The sequence below is a fragment of the Mauremys mutica genome, chromosome 1 (assembly GCF_020497125.1).
Source record: "Mauremys mutica isolate MM-2020 ecotype Southern chromosome 1, ASM2049712v1, whole genome shotgun sequence".
NCBI lineage: Eukaryota > Metazoa > Chordata > Testudines > Geoemydidae > Mauremys > Mauremys mutica.
In genome coordinates, this window is record NC_059072.1 from 166,687,281 (window position 1) to 166,713,059 (window position 25,779).

General features: G+C 45.1%; 1 pseudogene; it reads right to left on the reverse strand.

The window, feature by feature from the left end:
• On the reverse strand, window positions 1-24,181 carry LOC123354624 (annotated as a pseudogene).
• Window positions 24,182-25,779: the final 1,598 nt, after the last annotated feature.

A 25,779-nucleotide genomic window follows, 5' to 3' on the forward strand; every position in this document is an offset into this window, starting at 1 on the left:
TTTTTTATTTATGTACATCTGTTATGTCAGATTTACTCCTGAGCCATAAGTTTTTGCGTCTTCAGCTTCTTTTGAGAGACTTTTTTCTTCTGAGCAACTTCTTCTTCTGGCTTTGGAATAATCTGCTCCTTCTCAGTGAGGATCATTTCAATATGACAGTGGGAGCTCAGGTTGATACGACCATGAGCTCTGTAGGTACACCTGCGCATTTTGGGGGCCTTGTTGACCTGGATGTGCTCAATTTGAGTTCAGCATTACTCTCAGCATTTTTGAGTATGTGCAGTAGGAACTCTGCACTCTTTTTAGGCCAACGCCCCTGTGTCCAGCCCCACTGCTTGGCCGGAGCACATCTGTCAACTCCACCATTGTAATGATGGAAAGGAACACACTGCTTTTTTAGGGGCACATCCTTTAAATATTTAGTGGCGTTCCGGATGTGCATGCCCTTGATAGCTTGAGCTGTCTCATGAGTTTGCTTGAAGTGGGCTCGAAGGGTAGAACTCCTTGACTTGCATGATTTGGTGGGGTTCTCTGGATGAAGTGAGTAGTGGACCATTTTCAGAGCTAAAGTCAGGGGCTGGTAAATGAAGCACAGAGCAGTTAAGTGATTTGCTCAAGGTCTCACTGCAAGTCAGTGATAGAAATGGAGACAGAACCCAGGTCTCATGTTTCCCAGGATATGACACCATCATTTCATAGAAAAAATGGCTTCCTAAAATGATGGAACACACTGGGAACACTTTTTCTTCTTCTCAGACAGAATGCAAGCTGTAATCAAACTGTAACTATAGCACTCATTACCCGTCAATAGTAGAACCTTCTCCCTCTTTTCATATTTTCTCTACTCTACCTAAACTTCTCTCTTTTACCCACTCCTAACTTTATCCCTGATCTTGCCTGTTATGCGTGGAAAAGCCTCCCAGTTCATTTTTGCCAAGTGCCTTCAAACCTGAAGAACAAACCTGTTCTGTGAAGTATTCCAGCTACCCACACCACTCCCCACTCTGGTATTTTTTGGTGTTTGTCTTGTAAACTCTTTGGGGCAGGGAATGTATTTGTTGTGGAGCCTTTGCTGGCACCTAGAGGACAGTGGGCCAGACTTCCAGCCTAGTATGCAACCCAGTTCTTTTCTTTTTGGGGGTGCACCTTTATACCGGCATATTTTACTTTTCAGTGACATGTGATGCCTAACTATTACATGCATCCAGAATTCATGGTGAGCTCGAGTGTTTGTGAGCACAAAATTGCATCCACAAAAAATGGATGCTGTCACTGAAAATCTGGCCTTGAAGTTAAACTTTATCAGCGAGGAGAGTGACCTGCCCTTTGCTGTGAACTGTATGAACAAGCACTGGACAGATCACCTCATCTTCAAAAACATCCAAATGATCTCCTGAGTTCAAATGCTCTAGGTTTTTTTTGTCAATCATATCTAGTAAGTTAGAAGACTGACTAATTTCCCCAGACACTTATGAACAGAGCAATAACAGCCATAAAACCGTGATCTTATTTTGGCACTAGTCCATTGTACATAACAAGCTGTCGAGCTTAATTAGGCAATTCTGTTCTATCACTTTTAATAACCGAATGTTTGTCTCCCAGCTATTCTGGTAGGCTATTACTGATATTACTGGCAATGTTGTTTTCCACCTTTTTTTAACTTTCGCATTTTGTGCTAGAACACATTAACACTCTTAAGTAGTGGGTGACTCTGCCAGTTAATATAACTGCAAAAGTGTTCTGTTGCAACATCAGAACATATATCACTAAGAATATCTGCCACAGGTGACTTTGCCAACATCATCTGTACATATGCCTTGACGCTTTTCTCTTTCATCTTTGAAGAGAAGGACTTGTTCTATCAAGAACTTCACAGCATCATCAGTAAACTAATATCAGGCGAATCACTCTATCTACTGGGATTCTTCTATGCTAACTTTGGCTCAGACCATGAGATGTGGCCACTGTGCATTGGTCACCATGAGTGGGGGGGGGGAAGATGAATGACAATGGGAACAGACTACTGGTGCTCTGCACCCACTGATGACTGGGTATTACCAACACTTACTTCCGTGGTGGTCACCGCTGGAAGGTCTTGTGAAGACACCCCAGATCTGGACACAGGTGTCAACTGGATTTGTCACCCATAGAAAACACCTACAGGATATTTCCATACTCCAAGTTTTCACATTGCAGATTGTGGCACCGACTGTGAGCTTATATGTTGCAAAACAAGGCTTTCATTATGGAAATCCTGTTGTACTAAACAAAGCTGTTGTCCACACTTTAACATCAACATCAAAAAAGACCAAGAAAGATGCCTCCAATTCATTATGAATCTCAGGGAAGCTATCTGTGTCATCGACTGCACCTCCCCTGAATGCTGATGCACACTCAGGATGAATACTCATATAGCTGCAACCTTAGCGTTTGGTGAAAAGACTGGACAAGATGAAGACTGGGTTGCAGCATGCTCTGAAGAAACGCTTCCAGTTATTGAAGCAAAATGCCCAGCATATCTCTGCCACAACCTGAACCCCTCTCCCAAGATACCTCAGAGTGGCCAAGAGTGAACAGCAAGGCAGTGTGCTCAATCATACTGGCTCGATATGTGAGAGAAGATACAAACATCCTTTAAGGCTGGGTAGGTTTGGCGGGATTTGATTTAAATCAGGAGTCATTGTTAAATATTGATTTCTCCTCACACTCACACAGAATTTTTCCACTGATTACAGTAAGGCAAGCGTAGCCTCTCCTGCACCTACTACCTGCAAGGATCCACCATCACCGGCCCTATGGTCCTCTGCAGGCTTGCTCTCCCGGCCTCACTCACGGCCAGGAGTGCAGAGGCCATCCCCAGACAGGAGCTGTTCAGCATTGGGGTGGCCTCCCCTGCAGCCATGAGCACATCCTCCTTTGTGCCTCTGAGTGAGGTGGTTTCTGTTCCACTGGGTCAGGACTGCAGCCTCCCCCATACCTTGCGTTTGGATGCCTTGGGCCCCTGGGCTGTGCAGGGAGCCCCTGCAGCCCCGCTATCAGCACTGCCTTAACCCTAACTTCCCGCTTAAGTTCCTGTGAAAATTAAAATGGTTAAACTGAAAAAAAGTAAAAATAAAAAAGCAGTATTAATCATCAAAATGACAAATATATTAAACTAAATGCTGCCACTCCTAAGAATGGAGATCTAAGAAGTCTGTGTGATGGAAGCAAGAAATAAGTATGTCCTTCTGTTGAGAAGACTGCCCTGCTCAAATCTCTTAATGGAGACATCATCATTGACAGAAGCAAACAGATGCAATGCTGGCTGTAACCCTATTACAAATTCTATGCATGTGAAATCTCTGTTTCTGAAGCAGTGCTAAATGTGATCTCCAGGCTCCAGACTATCAAAAAGCTTGATATAGGACCCTCTATAAATGAGCTTGAAAAGACAATCACCTCCTTAGCACCAGGAAGTGCTACAAGAAAAGATGGAATTCCAGTTAATATACTGAACCAAGGAGGTCAGCTCATGCTTAAACATCTGCACAATGTCTTACTTGCCTGCTGGAGGAAAGAAGGGATACCACAAGACATGAAGGATGCCAACATCCTTACATTGTATAAAGGCAGAGGATATTGGAGTGATTTCAACAACTATGGAGGAATCTCTCTCCTTAGTATTGCTGGCAAGGCTTTCACAGAGATCATTCTTAAGACTTCATGTTCTTGCTGAACATGTATGTCCAGATAGTCAGTGCAACTTCCATGATGGTAGATTGATTACTGACATGGTCTTCACACTAAGGACTTCACACTAAGAAAAGTGTCAAGAACAAGGGAAACCTCTCTACGTGACCTTCATAGATCTTCCAAAGGCTTTTGACCTGGTCAGCAGAAAGGTCCCTTTCCAATTGCTAGAGAGAATTGATTGTCCCCGAGTCTGCAGCAGTCTAATTCAATCCTTCCATGATGGCATGAAGGCTACAGTCCACTGTGACGGTGATCAGTCTGACAGTTTTGAAATCAAACAGGGATGTGTTTTGGCACCAACACTCTTTGGTATATACTTCTCTCCGCTGCTTTGTTGTGCTTTATTATCTAGCACCAAGAGTCAGATGGAAAACTCAACTTTGCTTGTCTACGAGCAAACAGCAAAGTCACACACCTACTGATAGGAGAACTTCTTTTCAATAATAATGCAGTGCTCATCACGTGCAGTGAAGAGGAGCGACTTTGCAATAACTTTGTGCTTGTTTGTGACAAATTTGGACTAACCATCAGTCTAAAGAAGACAATGATTATAGCACACGGTGTGTTGACTACACCAGAAGTTCTAATAGGTAATGCCAAACTAGAAGTTGTGTACAAGTTCTGCTATGATCAACTACATTGCACAATTTATCTCTAGATGACTAGCTTAATTCTTGCATCAGAAAGGCCAACTGACCAAGCAGATAATAGAAATGTAGGGTTGAAATGACCTCAAGAAGTCATCAAATCCCTGCCCCCCCACTAGGGCAAGACCAAATAAACCCAGACCATCCCTGACAGGTGTTTGTCCAACCTATTTTTAAAAACCTCCAATGATGGGGATTCCACAGCCTTCATTGGAAGACTATTCCAGAGTTTAACTACCTTTATTGTTAGAAAATTTGTCCTACTATCTCACCAAAATTTTTCTTGTTGCAAATTAAGGCCATTACTTGTTGGCCTACCTTCAGAGGACATGGAGAATATGTGAGTGTGATGGGATGGACTAGGCCCTGAGGCCCCCTGCTGGAGGCCTTCTGGCCTTGCCACACCCTGCCCCAGAAAAGGGCAGTAAAGAGGTCCTCGAAGCTGCCTAGAGTGGCTGATTCCCACACAGCCAATCAGGGCCCAGCAGGTCAGTATAAGAAGAGCTGCAGGGCCGGAGTGAGTGGATAGACAAAGGACATATTCAAAAATATCTCTTCAATAGAGAACTTGCGGATGCTCTGAGGCTGCTGGGCAGACCTAGGCTCAAGTTGAAGGACATTTGTAAGGGAGACAACTTTCAACGTCAATACTGCAAGATGAGAAGATGCAGCTAATAGGCTACCCTAGAGGGCTGCGCCAGGGAGTCAGAGGATGGTTAAGGGAGGGAAAGTGAAGAGAGCAAAAAGGAAAGCACAGCAGGCCTCAAGCACTAGTAGTGCACCAGCTTCATTCTCTGGCCCTGTGCCTTAGACCTGCATTATCTGCAGCAAGGACTATCATTCAAGAACTGGCTTCCTTAGCCACTCATGCTGCTGCAGTGTGATACACAGTAATCAAATTGTATAGCCTTCTCCTCTGCCTGCTTTGGTGTGGACACCAGAGTTTTCTGAGATGGACAGTTGCCATAATTAGGATTATCTGGTAATCTCTTGGTTATGACTATGAATTTCAGAAGTGTCACAATGTACTGTGTAATTATTGCCGTTGCTCAGTAATAAAGCCCACCAAACCTCCAGGGTGCCACTAGCATTCTCGGTGTACCGTGACTGGGAAGCAAGCACCACAGGTGCTTCAGCAGCCAGGACTCCTAGGTGCTAGCCCTGGTGGGGCCCAATAACCACACAGACACATGGCTAAGGGAAAGGGCATTTTACTAGGGATGGTGGGAAAGGTTGCAAATACCTAGGTACAGAGGCTTAAACAGTTACAGTTCAAGTGAGTAATAGTAATTCTTCTTTGGGTCCCTGGGGCAGTCCAATCGAGAGTCAGGGCTGTTCAGGTCTAGTGCCTGGGGTGCCCTCTCCTGTCCAGCCTCTATAAAAGTAAGGGCCCCTCTGCACTGACTCCCTGCCTGCCTGCCTGCAGCTGCTCCCCCATAATTCCCATGCAGACCCACACCCAGCTGTAACATCTGGCAGTCACTCTCTTGTCTGATCCACTCGCAGCTCTGCATACTGTTCCTGCCTCCTGTTTGCCTCCAGCTCCTTGCTTGCCATGTAGCTGCTGGTCTCAATTCCCAAACCGAGCCCAGCCACTTCCTGGTTCAGGATTGAAATGGCCCAGGAAAAGTCATGTGCATTGGGTAGGGGATTGATGGGAATTGTAGCCCCCTGCTTAGCAGATCCATCACAACTACATGATTAAATGCCAGGTGCTGAAAAAATTGGATTCTGAAAGATGACAAATAGTAGAGCTGTGTGAACTGTTCTCTGAAAATGTATTTTATTAATTTTACCCCTTTATGTGTCGTCAAATTTTTGGAGAAGAAACTTTTGATTTTTGTATACTTTTTGTTAACTGGTCAAAATTATCTGAGTGACTTTGATTTTATGAGTTTGTTTTTCCAAACATATTTCAGTTTATGGATTTCACATGAACTGTTTGTGACTGATTCAAGTATTTACTCTTTGTGGTTCACTGTTTAAACTGTGACTGATCACAGGGGCCATAGGGTACTGTTTCCCCTCCCAGTCCAGATTAGTGACTTTGAAACCAAGGAGAGCTTTCAAAATAAGCATGCAAATATACCTCATGTAAACACACTCCAATGAACAGTCACAATATTTTCTTTGTCCAACCATTATTTTTCTTTGATCAGGATTGCAAACAAAAGGGCTGTCAATATTGTGAAAGTGAATTAATGGGAATTTTATTCCAATGAACACCAGCTCTAATAACCAGCTAAGCTCTGATAATCAGGAAGCAGAGATTTTTGCATGTTTGATTTAGCTCCTCCAAAGTGAATAGCAGGCTATTCTGACTGGTTATTACTATGCACAGAGTTCGGTAAAAATGTACTATCTACTTGGATATTTATTACACCAGTCTTTGACAGTATTGACCTTTTAGGAAGTGAACAATAGACATTGTTTGACCGTGCATTCAATCAGAAGTCAAGTTTAATTGTTGTATTCCACAGGGCTGCTTGGAAAACACTCTCAATATTTTCCAGTGAGGGAAAATCCCATAGCAATGAAAAATGGCAGGTTGTCTGCAGAATGTTTTTTCCAGGCGCAAAATGAAATTTCTTTTCATTTTTTTGTTTTGAAACAACAAAAAAAAGTTGAAATAACTGTTGTTGTTGTCTTAAAATGTTTGGTTTTGAGAAACCAAAAAAATGTTATTTTTCCAGTTTGGGATTTTCAGAGTTCAATGCCTCCTTTTTTTTTTTTTTTTTTACTCCCCCTCCTTTTCTACTAGACACCGGTTAAAATTAGAAAAGTGAGTGGAAACCCACTTTTTACATTATTTTTATTGTTCTCCAACTGGAAAAAGTAGGAAAACACAAAGACTGTTCAAGTTGGGGGTAAAGGTGTGAGTGTGTGTGTGTGTGTGAGAGAGAGAGAGAGAGAGAGAGATGAAAAAGAAAAGGGAGTAGCAGCAACAACACCAAACATCCAAAAACTGAAAATGGAAAACCAAAATGTTTTTGTTTCCAAAAAACAATATGAAATGACATTTTAAGATGATACAAAAATTAATTTAGTTTCAAACTGTCAATTCAAATTTTCCAATGGGGAAAATTTAAAAACATGTTTAAATCAACATTTTTTCATGACAGAGTGTCAACTTTGATGAAACCACATTCTCTGATGGGGTAGGGGGTTCCTTTTCTTTTTTGGTTAACAAAATATTTCGACCAGCTCTAATATTCAGTAATAGAAGTGGGGGGTGGGGGGGAAAGAATCTTTCAGGTATAGAAAGTAAAACAGTGTTCAGGTGAGAATCAAACTGTATCGTGATTGCTCCATCTCTTTATTTGCAATGTTAGACGCTGCAGATGAGAAGGCTTTTGCAACAAGACAAGAGTAACAAGATTGTTGGGAAGGACTAGATAGGAGACCAGTGCTTAGATGGGAAAGGAAGGGAAGAGGCTAATATGAGGCTGTCTGACGAAATTTATGAAAAATTTTTAAGGAGAAAGGGCAGGTTTAACCTGGATTCTAAATTGAGGCCCCAGTTCATTCATGTTTAAAGCTAAGCATATTAGACCCAATAGGTCTGAATAAAGGTCTGAACAGGAATAGGTTTCAGTCCATGTTTAAGTCCCATTGAAGTTAAGCATATATCTAAATGGTGTCCTGCATGGGTATTTTCCCTTGAATCAGGCCCTCGGTAGGGAGAGAGTGGAGGAATTTGAGGATGAAGATGCTACAGTTGTGCTTTTTGACAATGATGGCCCTTCTCTGTCTAGCAAGTAAGGATACATTTTGTTCTACTTAGTAAATGCTACAATAACACTTTTTGCCAAAATACCAAATTGTAATAACATCAATGTCCCCTGTCTGGGAAAGGAATAAACGAGAAGTTCTATTAGAGATGCAAATTTCCAGAGAAGCCCTAGGGAAAGCACAGTTCATGATTCACTCGGGTTTCCCCATGACTGCAACACACAAAATATGAATGAGCCAAATGCAGCACTTCTTGTTCTTGCTGTGGTGTAAATTCAGTCTAATTATGATCTGTATATACAACAGCCTTGTCTGGCTCTGCTGTGGAGTCTGTTTACTCTGATTCACACACAGCGTGGATATAGTAAATACTGCATCTCTCATCTCAAGAATCACAGGTGTGGATGATGCAGTCGCTCCCACCCCTCCCAAGAAAATACAAGAAAATGCATCTGTAGAATTCATCTTTTTAAATGACCTGGGAAATGGTCCCTTTTTGCCTCTCTCTGGTGTATAAAGGGAGTCTGAAAGGTATCTTTTTTTTGTTTGTTTGCAATGTGTTTTTTTTTAACCTGAGAGAGATTGACAGAATTGCAAAACCCAAGGATTCAAAAATCCTTATACTCTCTTCAAAATCATGACATTTAAAAGACAAACAAGCAACACATTTGAAGTTCTTTTTATATGCCTTCTGGAATTGGAACTTACAGGGTTCACATTTTCAATGTGGTTCCCCCTGCCCCCAGTAATTATGAAAACTAGAATTTTTTAAAAATGAAAGCTGAGATTTTCCAATAGTAACCTGATTTCAGCGGCTGGAGCTTTAAGAAAAACACCAAACGCTGTGAGAACTGTAATAAAATAGAGAGAATTGTTAATGGTATCTCCATCTTCCCTAGTTCTGCTCAGAGACTTCTTGGAGACCTAAAACAAATGGTGAGCTTTCCCAGAGCTTTGGTGATAGGAGTAGGGAAAGTGTGTGTGTGTTGGGAAATACAATATATTTTTTTTAAACACAGATCTTTCTCTACATTTTCCAGGGTGCAGAGTTAAATAGTAAAAATAAGACCTTACATGGCCTGAATAGAAATCGCCTTTCCTCTCAACTGATCAGGTTTCACTTGCATGATGCTTTTGATACCTACTAATTCTCCAGTCGTCCAGAGTTTTTCAGGGGAAAGCAGAGCAGAGAAGAGCTGAATTTCTAATAGGAAAAAAGAAGCTAGGACAAAAACTTTTGTTTTGGGAAGAGAAGAAAAACCTTTCAGGTCACCTTCATAGAGAAGCAAAAAAGGGTGGCAAACCCATATTTTCCCCCTTGCCGGTGATTTTTTAACATGTAGTGATTTTTTTTTGGATAGGAATATACTGCTTCAGACCACAGTCCATATTATTAATAATAATTATTTATTTGTATAATCATAGAGCCTAGGAGCACCAGTCATGGACCAGGATTCCATCATGCTAGATACTGCACATACGCAGAACAACAAACAGTCCCTGCTCTAAAGAGCTAACAGTGACTAAAACCTGATGCTTCAGAAGAAGGTACGTACCTCACAATAGCCTTATTTATACATGCAGGGGTAAGGGGATAAGAGACCTTCCTCCCAAGCTCACCTGGCAATAGTTGGTTGATGGCTTTAGTTGGAGGACTTAGCATTTGTGTTGTCAGTGTATACTGGTAATAAATATCACAGTTAACTACCAGTGGTGTGTGAGGTGAAAATGTGGGCCTAACATGGGTGACACCATCCAGAAAGGGTGGGTTTCAGTATGGTTTCGGGGGGGTTAATTCTGCAAATGAAAAAGTATAATTTAAAATGGATTTGCTTTTTTACGAATTGATAATTCCAGTGCCTTTTGCATAATGTAAACACACGGAAGTGATTCAAACACAAAGGCGACTGAAAACGAATGGCTCCTTATGTGATATGACTTCTTGACATTCAGCTTGGAAGATACTGGATCATTAAAGTACATGAGACATGATCTAATGCATAGGGCACTAGATTGGGACTTGGGAGACTTGAGCGTCATTTCTCTGCTCTGCCTGTGATCTTAGGGAAGTCCCCCTCCTTTGGTTTCCACCTCTTTCCCTCCCACCCCCCCGCCCCACTTTTGTCTGTCCCACCTACTTAGATTGTGAGATCTTCGGGGCTGGAACTGTTTCTTACTACTGTGCTTGGCACAATGAGGGCCTGTGGCCTCTAAGTGCTACTGCAACATAAAAATAATAGAGGTGAAATTCTTGTTCTCTGCTTTGGAAAGGGCAATTTAATTGCATTAGTCAGTCTGGCAGAGGTACTTGCGTGCGATGAGGTTTACTGCTGTCAAAGTTTCCATTTCTGACCAATGTCTGCTTCTCATGCATTTGGCAGGCTGTGAAGGTAGTACACTTGGAGCAAAGATGACTCCAGATTCTCAGATGTTTTTGTGAAAATAACTTTAAAATAAAAGGAAATTGCCTTCAACTTCTAATTACTGTAGTAGTACAAACACCCTTCCCCCTTGTAAGAATGGGGTTAGGCAGGATTTCTTTGCTGATGTATTTGATGTTACTAATTTTGAGTGTTTTTGAAGATAATCTACCTTTCCAGCTGTAGTCATATTTTTTCCAGTTCTGATTTGATACAGAAAATGGAATAATTGATCTAGTCACTGAAGCAATGATAACATAAAATATCTGTTCTTTTGTCATCTGATATCACTTCTCACTCTGCCACATCCTCTTTAACTACTTCCTGGATCTCTCTCTCTCACTCTCTCTCTCTCGTGTGCCTTTTTTCCAGTCATTTCCTATGACTGCCGCCTTCCATTTACTCTAAACCAAGTGTCCTCTTTCAGACCCTTCCTTAACGGGTGGGCCTATTCTGAAAAGAGACATTGTAGGAAAATAAAGTGCTGTAGGGTCCCATTTTTTTTCTTGGTCTGTCTGTCTGGGTCAAATGTGCTCAGTTTAAAAGTAGAAAAGTTTTCTCAGACTGCCAGCCCTGCAAACCCTGCCTGAGCTCTGAGAGTCAAGCTGGCTTCCTTACATTTCGTGCATCATCACCAGTAATAAAGGATGTTGAGACAAAATTATGACACCTGTGAAATCAGATGGCCTTCAAATGGTTTGCACAGATGCATCAGACTAGAAAGCCGTAAACAATTCTGTTGATGATCTAAAGTACGTATGGACTCCAGCTCACTTCCTGTGAACTGTGCCGGCTGTACAAGGCCTAGAGAACCAAAACCAGTAAAAGCGTATCTGTCATTGAAGCCAGCAGTTAGAAAGTGCCTTTTTTATAGTCGTTATTCAGAGCAGAACAGCACTTTAAAACCCATTTCTGGCTGAAGAAACATTGCTCTCCTCACTAGCTATGGCTAGGTTCCTCCCTGCTTTGCAACTATTGTCCTATGTATTTGTCTGATCACATGGTAAGGTAGGAGCTGGGACCTCATACAGCACTAAATATTGACAAAGAGTCCTGTAGCACCATAAAGACTAACGGGTGTATTGGAGCATAAGCTTTCGTGGGTGAATACCCACTTCGGCAGACTCATGTAATGGAAATTTCCAGGGGCAGGTATAAATATGCAGGCAAGAATCAGTCTAGAGATAATGATGCTAGTTCAATCAGGGAGGATGAGGCCCTCTTCTAGCAGTTGAGGTGTGAACGCCAAGGGAGGAGAAACTGCTTTTGTAGTTGTCTAGCCATTCACTATCTTTGTTTAATCCTGAGCTGATGGTGTCAAATTTGCAAATGAATTGAAGCTCAGCAGTTTCTCTTCGAAGTCTGGTCCTGACGTTTTTTTGCCATAAGATGGCTACCTTTACATCTGCTATTGTGTGGCCGGGGAGGTTGAAGTGTTCTCCTATAGGTTTTTGTATATTGCCATTCCTAATATCTGATTTGTGTCCATTCATCCTGTTACATAGGGACTGTCCAGTTTGGCCGATGTACATAGCAGAGGACCATTGCTGGCACATGATGGCGTATATAACATTGGTGGATATGCAGGTGAATGAACCGGTGATGTTGTAGCTGATCTGGTTTGGTCCTGTGATGGTGTCACTGGTGTAGATATGTTGGCAGAGTTGACATCAAGGTTTGTTGCATGGATTGGTTCCTGAGTTAGAGTAGTTATGGTGCAGTGTGTGGTTGCTGGTGAGAATATGCTTAAGGTTGGCAGGTTGTCTGTGGTGAGGACTGGCCTGCCACCCAAGGTCTGTGAAAGCGAGGGATCATTGTCCAGAATGGGTTGTAGATCACTGATGATGCGTTGGAGAGGTTTAAGCTGAGGACTATAGGTGATGGCCAGTGGAGTTCTGTTGGTTTCTTTCTTGGGCTTGTCTTGTAGCAGGAGGCTTCTGGGTGCACATCTGGCTCTGTTGATTTATTTCCTTATTTCCTCGTGCAGGTACTGTAGTTTTGAGAATGCTTGGTGAAGATCTTGTAGGTGTTGGTCTCTGTCTGAGGGGTTGGAGCAAATGCGGATTTGATGATAGGGTTTGTACCACTGTAACTATACCGGTATAGTTAGAGCAGTAAAACTTTCTAGTGTAGATCAGGAACTTAGTCTGACACATGGAGATAGAAGAGAACTTTGCTTTCTATTGTTAAAATGGTGGAAGAACCTCTCAAAGTTTACAGATTTAGTTCAGATAAAATAGCAAGAAAATACAGCCTGTTAGAGGAATCTATGGACTTTCTTCCATTCTTTGCTTCTTCTGGGGGTTGTTACAGGTAGAGGGGTGGTGAATAGCAGTTGGGAGAGAAGGGGAATTTGTTAGGAAGGAAGGACTGTGAATGGATGTTTGGGACTTGGTGAGAAAGCAGCAAGGAGGGAGACAGATAGAAAACTAGTGAACATGGATGGGGAAGGATTACATCTGGTGCTGTATTTTATCCAAATAGTTACATATCTTCAAAATATTCTGTTTCTTCTCCCCCCCCCGAACTGTGTTCAGAACTTGAAGGTTGCTTTTTTCAGGTTTAAAAAGTGTACCAGTCTGCCCATCCCTAGTGAAGTCAACAAAAGTACCAAATTTCCCTATTAATAAAGGTCACTGTTCCAGCTGGAAACTTTTTGCAATACTTGATTACTTTCACAGTTTAACCCCGTGATCTGCAATCCAAAGTTTAGGAAATTCAAGATTAGATGGTTGTGCAGAAAGCAAGTGATGATGACAAGTTGGGAAAGGCGAGGAATGGAAATGGGACATTAGCAGCTGAAGCCCCTGCTTATCAGTGTCTGAAGAGCTCAGTTATAACACCGAAAGGTGTCATGACAAAGGCAAGAGCTAAAGTGTCTCCACTCAGTCTTCATCATCCAGTGTTATGTGACCTGACATAAGTAAAAATGGAAGTGACTCGAGCCTATAACCTGTGTGAACTCTAAACACAACTTTCAGATAGAAACTAGTAGTTAAACTAGTAGTTAAAACCAAACTTCTGGCAGTGACAATCATTTAGGTTAGTGCTAGAGATGGGATAGAATCAGAGTAACTCTGTGCTTTCAGAAAGCTTAGGTTTGGATCTAGATCTGGAGCCAAATGTTACAGCATAAGCCTAAATCTGATTATGGTTAGTCTTGATTTGTTGACAGATGTGGCAATCTTCTATTTTCCCTTCCACCAGACTTGGGAATGCAGTTTTTCTTATACAATATGCAATTCACATATGGAACTCATTGCCTCAAGATATTGCTAAGCCCAAGAACTTAGTAACATTGAAAAAAGGAGTAGAGATTTATATAGCTAATGAGAACATCCCCACTTACATTAGACAGAAAACAATATTTTAGAAGGAATGTAAATCTTCATTCTTCATTGCATAAGAACAAGGGCGGCTCCAGACATTTCGCCACCCCAAGCACGGCGGCACGCCGCAGGGGGCGCTCTGCCGGTCGCCAGTCCCGCAGCTCCACTGAAGCCACGGGACCTCCGCAGGCGTGCCGCTGAAGGCAGCCTGCCTGCTGCCCTCGCGGCGACCGGCAGAGTGCCCCCTGCGGCTTGCCGCCCCAAGGATGCACTTGGCATGCTGGTGCCTGGAGCCGCCCCTGCATAAGAACACCACTAACTGCCTGGAGTTAGGAAGAAACTTTTCCTATAACACTTTCCATTACATGGTTTCTTCTACCGTCCTCTGATACATTTGTTGTGGGCCACTGTTTAGAGACTGTAGAGCAGAGGTGGGCAAATTATGGCCTAGGGGTGGTATCCGGCCCTTCAGATGTTTTAATCTGGCCCTCAAGCTCCCGCCACGGAGCAGGGTCTGGGGCTTGCCCCACTCTGGCACTCCAGCCAGGGAGCGGGGTCAGGGGTTGGACCTGCTCTGCGCATGCCGTGGCTCTGCCCAACTCCCAGAAGCAGCGGCATGTCCCCCATCTGGTTCCTACAAGTAGGGGCAGCCAGAGGGCTCTGCACGCTGCCCATGGCCTAAGCGCAGCCCCTGCAGCTCCTGTTGGCCAGGAACCACGGCCAATGGGAGCTGCAGGGGCGGTGCCTGTGGACGGGACAATGCGCAGAGCAGCCTGGCTGCACCTCCATGTAGGAACCGGAGGGGGGACATGCTGATGCTTGAGGTAAGCACTGCCTGGAGCCTGCCCCCCTCCCGGGCGCCAAGCCCTTACCCCGATCACTCTCCCACCCTCCAATCCTCTCGGTTCCAGCCTGGAGCACCCTACTGCACCCCCAACCCCTCATCCCCAGCCCCACCCCAGAGCCCGCACCCCCAGCTGGAGCCTTCATCCCCCTCACCCTTACCCCAGCCCAGAGCCCCATCCTGCACCCTGAACTCCTCATTTCTGGCCCCTCCCCAGAGCCTGCACCCCCTCCCACACCCCAACCCCCAATTTCTTGAGCATTCATTGTCCGCCATACAATTTCCATACCCAGAAGTGGCCCTCAGGCCAAAAAGTTTGCCCACCCCTGCCGTAGAGGAACCATTGGTCTGATCTGGTGTGGCAATTTCTCTTTTGTGAATAATGAGAATAAAGTTGGGCCTCTAGCACATGCAACAAAATAATGATCTAGCAAATTTATTGGCAAATGGCAGGATGGGTTGGAAGTGACGAGCTATAGGGCGCCCACAACATATTAGGCTCAGTAATTACTATGTCTAGACCAGGGGTGGGCAAACTTTTTGGGGCGAGGGCCACATCTGGGTGAGGAAATTGTATGCAGGACCGGGGCAGGGCGGGTGGAGTGCGGGATGTGGAGGAAGGGGCTCAGGACAAGGGATTGGGGCAGAGAAGGGGTGCAGAGTGTAAGAGGGGGCTCAGGGAAGGGGGTTGGGGTACAGGAGGGGTACGGAGTGCAGGATGGGGCTCAGGGCAGGGAGTTGGGGTGTACGGGGTGCAGGGTGCAGCAGGGAGCTCAGGCAGGTGGTTGGAATGCACAGGAGTGCAGAAAGGGGCTCAGGGCAGGGAGTTGGGTGCAGGAGGGGTGCGAGGTACAGGCAGAGGCCTTAGGGCAGGAAGTTGGGGGGGGGCAGGAGGGGTTTGAGCTCCAGCCCGGTGCCGCTTACCTAAAGTGGCTCCGGGGTGGCAGTGGCGCACACCAGGGCCAGGGCAGGCTCCCTGCATGCCTGCCCTGTCCCCACGCCACTCCAGGAAGTGCTGCGGCCCCTGGGGGGGGGGCAGAGGGCTCTGCGTGCACACATGGAGCCCTTTGCCTCCTGGCCCGGGGGCTGCTTCTGAGAGCAGCGCCGGGCCCGCAGCACCACCAGGGGTAATCCCGTGGGCCGGATCCAAAGCCCTGAAGGGCCGGATCCGGCCTGCGGGCCATAGTTTGCCCATCCCTGGTCTAGACGGTCACACCCCTTTGGTCAACCGGGCCTTAATAGGGACCATGTACGTGACAGCGGAGTGAAGTGAGAAATGACAGATAAGTCAAAAGCAAGCCTAAGGTGTCACTCTCTTCCCCCTGACCCCTCCTTTTTTCACTTCTACCTTCTCTAGAACAGATGTTAAGTTTAAAAAAAATGTCAAATGTTCCTAACCAACTTTTAAATGCCTGCTACATTGGTAACTGTGCCTTGTGGCAAATTTGCCTTGTACAGAGGATGCATTGGGTGCTTTGTTGGTTTTTTTCAAAATTTTTATATCCTCCTCTCCCCCCACCCCCAGTTAAACTTTTTTTTTGTTTAACCAATTGCTCATTCTTTGCTTTTTAATTCCCTTTGGGAACTTTTTCTTCTCATGACACTTCCCCTTCCCAGAGTTCCCCACACTCTCCCCTTCACTAGCTCCCTTTCCCCCAGCTTCACTCCCAGTTAAGAAAAGGACTGTTACAAACTGCATCTATCTGTGTGGAAAATGAACATTGCCCAGAGTGACCTTAACCTTAGAGACCAATCAGAGAAATACAAACGTAAAGTTATCCTGACAGAGCACAGAGGGATGTGTCTGGGCTCCTCTGATAACCTGAACGGAACAAGAAATGGCTACTTGTCCTTGTCCTACCTGGCCCCCAAGCTCCTGGCCCGGGAGGCTCGCCCCGGGCCCCTCCCCTGCTGTTCCCTCAGCTTCTTCACTCTGCCGCTGGCGCAATGCTCTGGGCGGCGGGGCTGGGAGCTCCTGGGGCAGCGCAGCTGCAGAGCCCGGCCTGACCCGGTCTCTGTGCTGCATGGTGGCAGCAGCGTGGCCCGGCTCCAGGCGGGCGGTGCAGCTGTAGCACTGTCAGCCACTGGTGCTCCAGGCAGCATGGTAAGGGGGCAGGGGAGTTTGGGGTGGTGGTCAGGGGGTGGGGGTGTAGATGGTGGTTGGGGGGAAAATGGGGTTGACTGGGGGCAGCGGACCCGGGGGGCAGTCAGGAAGGAAGGGGGGTTGGATGGGGCGGCTGGGGTCAGTCAGGGGCAGGGGTTCCAGGGGCAGTCAGGGGACAAGGAGAAGGGGTGGTTGGATGGGGCAGGTGTCCCCAGGGGGCCATCAGGAATGAGATGAGGGGTTGGATGGGGCAGCGGGGGTCTGGAGGCAGTCATGGGACAGGGAGCGGGGGTGAGTGGATGGGGCATGGGTCCCAGAGGGGCTGTCAGGGAACAGGGGGGGGGGTTGAATAGGGCAGGAGTCCCTGGGGGGGGCAGATAGGAGGTGGGGGCCGGGCCACAACCCCTCCCCTAACTGGCCCTCCATACAATTTAAGAAACCCGATGCAGCCCTCAGGCCAAAAAGTTTGCCTACCCCTGTTCTAGACTAATACATGTAGCCTTACTTCAACAGGCAGCTTTACATATACACACAGATTAATGTATTATCATAATACATATATCTCATGCAATGTATTGTATTTTCCAAATAAAACAAGTAATTTTTATATATTTGAATGATACAAAAGTAGGGTGAAAATCGGGGGGAAAATACTTTTTGTAAAACCTGGGATTTTTTTCATTAAACATTGCTTTAAACAGAAAATGAAGGGGCTGAACTATATGATAACTGAATATTTGGGTTATCCGTATAAATTAGGTCTAGCAAAGAAATTTTAATCAAAACTCTTTTTTGATGGGAAATTTGTGTTTTTTGACTGAACGAAGATTTATGTGAAAAGGGTCTGCTTTGTGCGGAAAATTTTAGACTCTCCATTGACAACACAAACATCTGGAAACTGAAAAGTTTGGATTCAAAAATGGTCTGTGGTGCCTCGTAGGAGCTGTAATTTGGCTGCCTCATGCTCCCATTCTCCTTTATGGGCTGGATTCCCCAGGAGACTGTCTCCCCTATGATGCACCATAGACATGTTCTCCCATGATGTGCCACAGCAGTTAAGAAAGAGAGAAGATCATGGTGCCTCATGGAAGATATAGTTTGGGTACTTCCATTCTCTCCCATAGGCTAGACCTCTGACCAAACTACATCTCTCATGATGCACTACAGTGGCATTTTCAAATCAAAATGTTCTGTTTTCAGATAAAAAATTGTGTTTTGATATTTTTGGGGGGGTGGGAAGAAGGAATTTTCTGACCAGCTATTTTATAAATATCCAATCTCTTTTTGAATCTAGCTAAGTTTTTGCCCTCAGCAACATCTTGTGGCAATAAATTCCAGTGCACTAAAATGCTCAAATTCTCTAGACCACTTCTCATTCTACACTCCATAGTGTGTGTGTTCTTCATTAACACCCAAAATGCTTTGGAAGATACTTGATTAATTATTAGAGTTTTTGACTGTTCATTACCTCAGTTGAGGGATACTTTTCATAACTCCCTTTCATCATGCATGCCTGTACAAAGTGAATCTAAAAAACTACCAAGAGTGGAAGGTTGCAAGATTGGATCCTGCTGGTGCAAGTGAGTAGAGAATTTGGATTTGGTAGCATTTTGTATTTACTTGGCATACATGTAAATGACTTGCATTGGGCTAGAGACATTTCCATTTTTTGTGGAGTAGGAGACAAAATTTCATTTTTTAAACTGGTCGAAAATTTCACCTTTTTTATATATTTCTTATAAAAAGTGTAACTTGAAAAATAGGAATTCATTATGTGGTCTCCTTGCAGAAGGCTGAAGGTCTTGTTAAATATAAAGAGGAGCATTATATGTTGCCCTCTATGCCATGGCAGGATTGACTGGGACTATATGACTGAATAGGTCTTTTCTGTTTCTAGCTTCCAAGGCAACAAGTAGTTTGGCATGGCTGTCCAATGTTGGCAATAAAGAGTTTGAGGCCATCCTTTCTGGATTCATGCATCTCAGGATGCTAGAGGCTGGTGGCCTTGTTGAAAGGAAGATTTAAGTCCCTGATTCATAGCTACAAAGCTTGTACTGTGTGATAGCTGCTGCTTATGTGCAGAGAAGAGCAACAAATCTGTGGTCCAAAATAAAGTGGGTGTGCTGGGGGTGAGCCTGGAAACACTAAGAGATTTGGAGATTTTTTTGGAAGTTTAAAATATGTTGGATGCTCTTTGGTTTAGAAATCAGGCTGGAGACCTCATGAGAAAGAAACGCTGCAAGGATGCCAATATATTTGGAAACAATCCTGCAATGCTTGCTAGCACAGATGGTCAACTCCATGGGACTGCTAATGTGAGTAAAGAGTGCTTGTGTGACTTGGGAACTGCCTAGTTACAGCCTGAAGTGGAAGTGCAGAGGTGTGTGGAAATAAACATAAATTATATTTATATCAAGCGTCCCTCCTCCACCCCAAATGCCACAAAGATTCCATTTCAGTTCATAGTTTGGGCCTGTTCTTGTCTTCTCCAACCTGGTTTACCTAGCCTGAAACTGCAATGCACACACTTTGACCAGCCTAAACTCTGAGTAATTCCCCTCAGGTGAAATGTTATCTGGAGCTGCTTGCATCTAAGTAGAGGCACCGTTTGCCTCTTGTGTAGGAGACAGTGATGAGATCTTTAGCTTTCAATGATGAGGGCGCAACTGCCTAATCTAGAATTGCCATGATTAAAGAGGAGCTGGGTGTGGCCCAAAAGGCTCTCTCTTTCATCAACAGAAGTTGGACCCATAAAAGATATTTCCTCCCTCACCTTGTCTCTCATGGTTAAATTTTGATGCACTTGCTTAGTGCAGAGGATGGAAGAACTGCAGAAGTACTGAGCCAGCTGAAAAGAGAATTAGTGTATTCCAGACCCCCAGAAGAAATTGTCTGAATCAGTCTGTCTGCACTATGTAAGAAAGTGTACCCCTCTGAATTCCGGATGATCAATTCTTCTTTATTACTGGAGTCACTTTAGTCATGTGATTTTTTTTTTCCTCTGCACTTCCTGAAATGGGAGGTTAACTTCTTTCTCTTTTGTCAGTCAGTTCTGCTGCCATCTCTTCTGTAAAGTTACATTTGCTTTCAGCCAGCTTAATCAATAAGGCACTAAAAACAAATCTCCCTGCTCCCACTGACCAGTGTTAGCATCAGTGAGGTTGTGTTTTGTGTGTATGTGGTGCTGTAAATTTCCCAAATCTAAAAAAAAAAAAAAAAAAAAAATTCCAATGCAATCTAATCTGTGTGCATAAGGACTAAGTGACTCAACACAATGTGTTCTGCTGTCCAGTCAAGTATCAATCCTTTTATGGATACTATAAACAATTTTATAAACTGCTTTTTTCTTTATCAGTCCTGCTGCTGGCATCTCTTGCGTACTACTGTGGCGGTCACTGGGTATTGACACCAGGCACGTGACAGACACTTTCATGATAGGCCAGTGCATTTGAGATTGATTCTATGGATGAACTAGCTGATGTGCTTACTAATTTTTAATGATGACGTAAATAGTGGAGTCCAATTTCATTCCTACGTGTCAGCTCCCAGGGAAGAATTACTTGCTCTTTTTTTCTTTTATATATGCTTGAGGCAGAAGGGGCTGACGGTTCCCAAGGCTCCAATGCTCATGCCAGAGATGGGGGTTATCATTGAAGCATGTGTATTACATACATTTTCTCCTGTTCTTCCTGTTGAAATAGATTGTCTCTTCTCTGGGTCTTGTGTTATGCTTTCCCTTCTCTCTCTTTCTCTCTCTTTCTCTTTTTTTTGGGGTCCTTTTTTAATGTATATTTAAACATTGTCTTTGGAACCTACCTAAATGCTTTTGCCCACTGGCTTACTCTATTATTTTTCCTTATTATCCTAAACTCAGTTAAACTCATGCTCACCGGCTCAAGGATTCCACTTTAGCTCCAGGTACCTGTCTAATCCATTTACAGTGGACAGGCAGTCCAAAATTTCCTTTTAACTGTGTGTTCAGTGTATTGAACCAGAATGTTACCTACCACAGCATTCACAAAGCTCCTGGATTATTGCTGTAAATGTTACTACCCAATAGCTGTCTCGGATTAAAATCTGCCATGAGCGCCATATCTTGGGACTTTCGATCTCTTTTACAAAGGCTTTCATTTAACTTCCCCTCTGATTTTGGGCATCTATAGCAAATGCCAGCTGTCATATTACTCAATGATCAAAGCATAAAATACAGCCTGGGGATCAAACGCCGAATGGAAAGAGCAGATAATTCTCAACTGCAACCCTGGCCACTTACCCCATGCAGTCCTGTAATCCTGAGCAAGTCACTTAACCGCTCTGCTTCAGTTTCCCCACACGTAATGGATGATGACGACATATGCGTACTGAGAAGTTTAAAGAGATGCTGTTAACATAAAAATCACCCTTCTGTCTGCAACAGTATAACAATGGTGTGTAATAAATTAACACCTAGGGTGAGTGTAGCTGAAAGTCTATAGAAAATATTTTTCTGTTTGTCTATGTGAGAGCGTTTTGTGTATTGTGAGTGTCACTCTTTCCCCCCGTAGGGTTCGTTGTTTTGCTGGGGTCATTCATGCAGCGAGAGGCGAGACAAACGCTTGGGCCCAGATCCACAGAGGTACTTAGGAGCCTAAGTCTTGTGTTTAGGGACCTACACCCTAGTTCTGTCTCTGCAATCCACAAAACTCCCGCCAAACCCTGTAGGTCCCTAAACTCACTTGGCACCTCAGTTTTCAGGGAAAACTTTCTTTGGCACCTAAATTTCTGCCTCTCCGCATGTGCACTGCAGCCTCCCTCGTGGTGTGAATAAATAATGAAAGAGGGTGGATGCAGGAGGACTGGACCGGGCAGGGCCATAGACAAGAGCCGGTGCGCCATACCGGGGTGGCCGGGCTTCCCCAGGGGGCAATTTAAAGGGCCTGGGGCTCCCAGCAGGGGTCGGAGTGCCAGGACCTTTAAATTGCCACCAGAGCCCCATTGCTGGAGCCCTGGGGTAGGGCTGCGGGGCTTTGGGGGCTATTTAAAAAAGTCTGGGGCTCCCGTTGCTTCTACTGCCCCGGCCCTTTAAATAGCCGCCGGAGCCCTGCCGCTTCCCCAGGGCTCCCTTGGCTATTTAAAGGGCCGGGAAAGTAGAAGCAGGGGAGCCCCTGGCCCTTTAAATAGCCCCCAGAGCCCTGGAGTAGCGAGGGGGCTCCAGCTGCCTTTGCCACCCCCGTCCTTTAAATAATCCCAGGCTGCTGCTGCTACCCCGGTGGGGGAGGGAGGAGGAGGGGGCACTTACCGTACAGAGTGGGCTGTATCCCCTGCCCCCGTACCTCCTGCCTGCCCTGCCCTGCCTGCAGCCAGCCCCTGCCCTGTCTCCAGCCAGCCCCACACCCCTGCCCTGTCTCCAGCCAACCCCTGCCATACCCTCTTGCCCTGCCCGCAGCCAGCCAGCCCCTGTCTCCAGCTAGCCCCACACCCCCTGCCCTGCCCGCAGCCAGCCCCTGCCGCATCCCCTGCCTGCACCAGCCCTGCACCCCCTGGCCTGCCCGCACCAGCCCCACACCGCCTGCCCTGTCTCCAGCCAGCCCCGCACCCCCTGTCCTGCCACACCCCTTGTCCTGTCTGCAGCCAGCCCTGCACCCCCTGTCTCCAGCCAACCCCTGCCGCACCCCCCTGCAGTCCTTCCCGAAGCCAGCCAGCCCCACACACCTCCCTGCCCGCACCAGCCCCGCACCCCCTGCCCTGTCTCCAGCCAACCCCTGCCGCACCCCCCTGCCTGAAGCCAGCCAGTCCCACACTCCTCTGTCTCCAGCCCTGCCAACCCATGCCGCACCCCATGTCCCGTGGTGCCCTGCAGTTCCCAGGGCAGTAACCCTGCACACCTGCTTCAATGAAGGGGGCAGGGAGCAGCTGGGACCCACACATGTGCACATCCTAGAGTGACCAGACAGCAAGTGTGAAAAATCGGGACAGGGGGTGGGGTGTAATAGGATCCTATATAAGAAAAAGACCCAAAAATCGGGACTGTCCCTATAAAATCAGGACATCTGGTCACCCTAGCCCACCCCCAGGGAGTGGCAGGGACCCACACATGTGAAACGGAGCTCATTTCTAGTTCAGGCCCATCTTTTTAAAAAAGAACTTTAGGTAGGGTTAACATATATCTGTATTTTCCTGGACATGTCAGGCTTTTTGTTCTTAAATCGCCATCCAGGAAGAATTTTTAAAATTTAAAAATTCCTCCTGGGAAAATGTATTTATGTATGTACGGTAACCCTATTGGTACAAAAAATACATACTGTGGCACATCCCTTAAATCAGAACTTTTTATAGGGAACCAGTTGCTAAGAAATGAAAGGATTTTTTTAATGTTTTTTTTTTTAGTCATCCCTGCTGGGGCCCTGACGAAAATTTTCGAATTGGGCCCCGCACTTCTTAAAGCCAGCCCTGGGACTGGGGTTTCCAATCTATCAGGTTTCAGAGTCATATTTTCTCTCACACTCACACACAATTCATTAGAAATAGCTTTCTCTTTCACTTTTCCACTAGGGAAAAATACTTAAATAGTCATTGGGTCAGAGAGAGAGAGAGTGAAAATGACTTTGTAGTTCAATGTTTTGAAGCATTGGTGGAGGCTACATCCAGGGCAAGTTATCAATCACTTTGACTTTGCAGACGATATTGTAATGCTAATACTAAAGAGGAATGCAACAAAGAAGCAACAACTAACCGGTACACACCAGCTAGAGAACTGGGATTAAAAATAAATGAACAAAAGACCAAACTAATGGTAACATCAAAAATCAAGAAACAGGCTAAAATAGTTATTAACAGTGTAGACATCAAACAAGTAGACAGTTTCTGCTACTTGGATTCCATCATAATAGATGACAACTGCAATGAAGGTGACATTGACCAGGGGATAGTTACATGCCTGAATAAAATGTTTGGAACCCTAAATCAGTGTCCATGACAACTAAACCAGATTATACACAATGTTCATTTTAACCACACTTTTATGTGGTTGTGAAATGTGGGTACTGACAAAGTAGCTGGCGTAAAAGCCACAAATGTTTGAAATGAGGTGCCTGTGCTGTATCCTAAGTGTGATGACAGAATAAGAAACAACAGCTGTAGAAGACTGAACAGTGCAGTGTGTGACTGCAGTCATTAAAAGGTGTTAACTATAATGATTTGGTCACATGGCTAGCATGACCTCCTACTGACTCCCTGAAACTGTTCTCTGTGGATGAGTGCATGGAGAGAGTGGCATAAATGGTATATAAAACAATCTAGGCAATGCCCCAAGAGGCTCAAATGGGGCCTCAAAACAGACATTGCTGGGATCTGCTCATAACCTTGACTCTATCCTACCTTGGTGTTGAAAAAGGGAGATGGTGAATGCTCTGGGCCATAATGTAACCCCTGCTGGTAGACTTTTATAGGAGCCTCCTGCTGGCATTAACATTGTCCCTTCTGCTAAGCAAGTGGCTCAGGAGGCACAGGGATGTTTAATTTCCATCTCTCTGTGGCTGCTGTAGTGAATCTGGCTCCAATCTGTCAAAACTACTAAGTATGTGCCTAACTTGGAGTGTGTGAGTTGTCCTATTGTCTTTAATGAGACTACTTCGTGTGATTAATTAGGCAGATGGTTAAGTGCTTTGCTGAATCAGGGCTTCTGTCTCTACAGTTGTAATAGTCTCTGTGCTTGAGGTTAGAACATGGATGACTTCAGCCATTCCTAGCACGATAAACTTAACCTCTGTCCTACAGAAAACTAGAGTAGGGCAATCTGTTGGCAGGTTGTTGTTAAAACACAGAAAGAATGCAGACAAGCTTGATCTGAATGTCAGCAGTCCTGTCACTCACCCCAGCTTGCGTGCGAGCGTGAATGCAGCATTTATTACTCTATTTTGTAATACTCCTTGCACTCCTGTTGTTGGACCAACCTGACTGTAAGATCGTAACCTGGAGTTAAAAAAAACCAACCAAGATAATTTAAGGTTGGCCAAATCAATTCAAAATATAGTCTTTCACCATTTCTATTTCCTATAATAATGGACAGTGAAAACAAATACAGTATTGAAATGATTGACTTGCTATATAGTAGAACACAGCTCTTCCCCCCCCCCCCCCGCACCCCGAACCCTCCAAAGCAGCACAAAATATTTGGGGCTTGATGCTGCTGAGCACTCTGGCCCTCAGCTGCAGGGCACTTAAGCACATGGTTAAAGTTAAGCACAGGAATAATCCCATTTGAAATCCAGGAGACTGCTCACATGCTTAAATACTTTGCTGGGTTAAGGTAATAGCTACTATTTGACAGGACTGAGCCCTCGGGGCTCCATTAGGGCTGCTCTGCATGAAGGTGCTACACAGAGAGAAGGTACAAGTAGCTCTTCCCAGTGCTTGTGCTCCTGGAGAAACAAAAGGGTTGTATCCAGAGGGAGTCTATCTGGGTAGGATGGGGTGTAGCTCTGCTCCTAAACCATGTTGTAAATGGTGCTCATTTTCCCTTCACACTGTACTTCACTGCCTCTTGCGGCTGTAGCTTGCCCATTGAGCCAAGTACCTGTCAGTCTATTCTCGGTTAGCTAATAATATTGGTGTCTGCCGTGTATTTTGCAGTGTAGAATGCCTGGGTGTGTGACTCTTACACCATTCTCCCTCATGTCGCAAATAAAAAGGTATCTCAGAGTACGGATCGGCGGGTAGTGATCGATCTATCGGAGATTGATTTATCACGTTTAGTGTAGACGCAATAAAATCGATCCCCAATTGCTCTGCCCTCGACTCCGGAACTCCAACGCGGTGAGAGGTGGAAGCGGAGTCGATGGGCAAGTGGCAGCGGTCAACTCACCGCCGTCCTCACATTCGCGTAGCTGAAGTTGCGTATCTTAGGTTGATTCCCCCCCCCATTGTAGACCTAGCCTCAGACTAGATCCCCATGTCTTGTTTCACACGACACTTGTCATAGCTACATGCATTC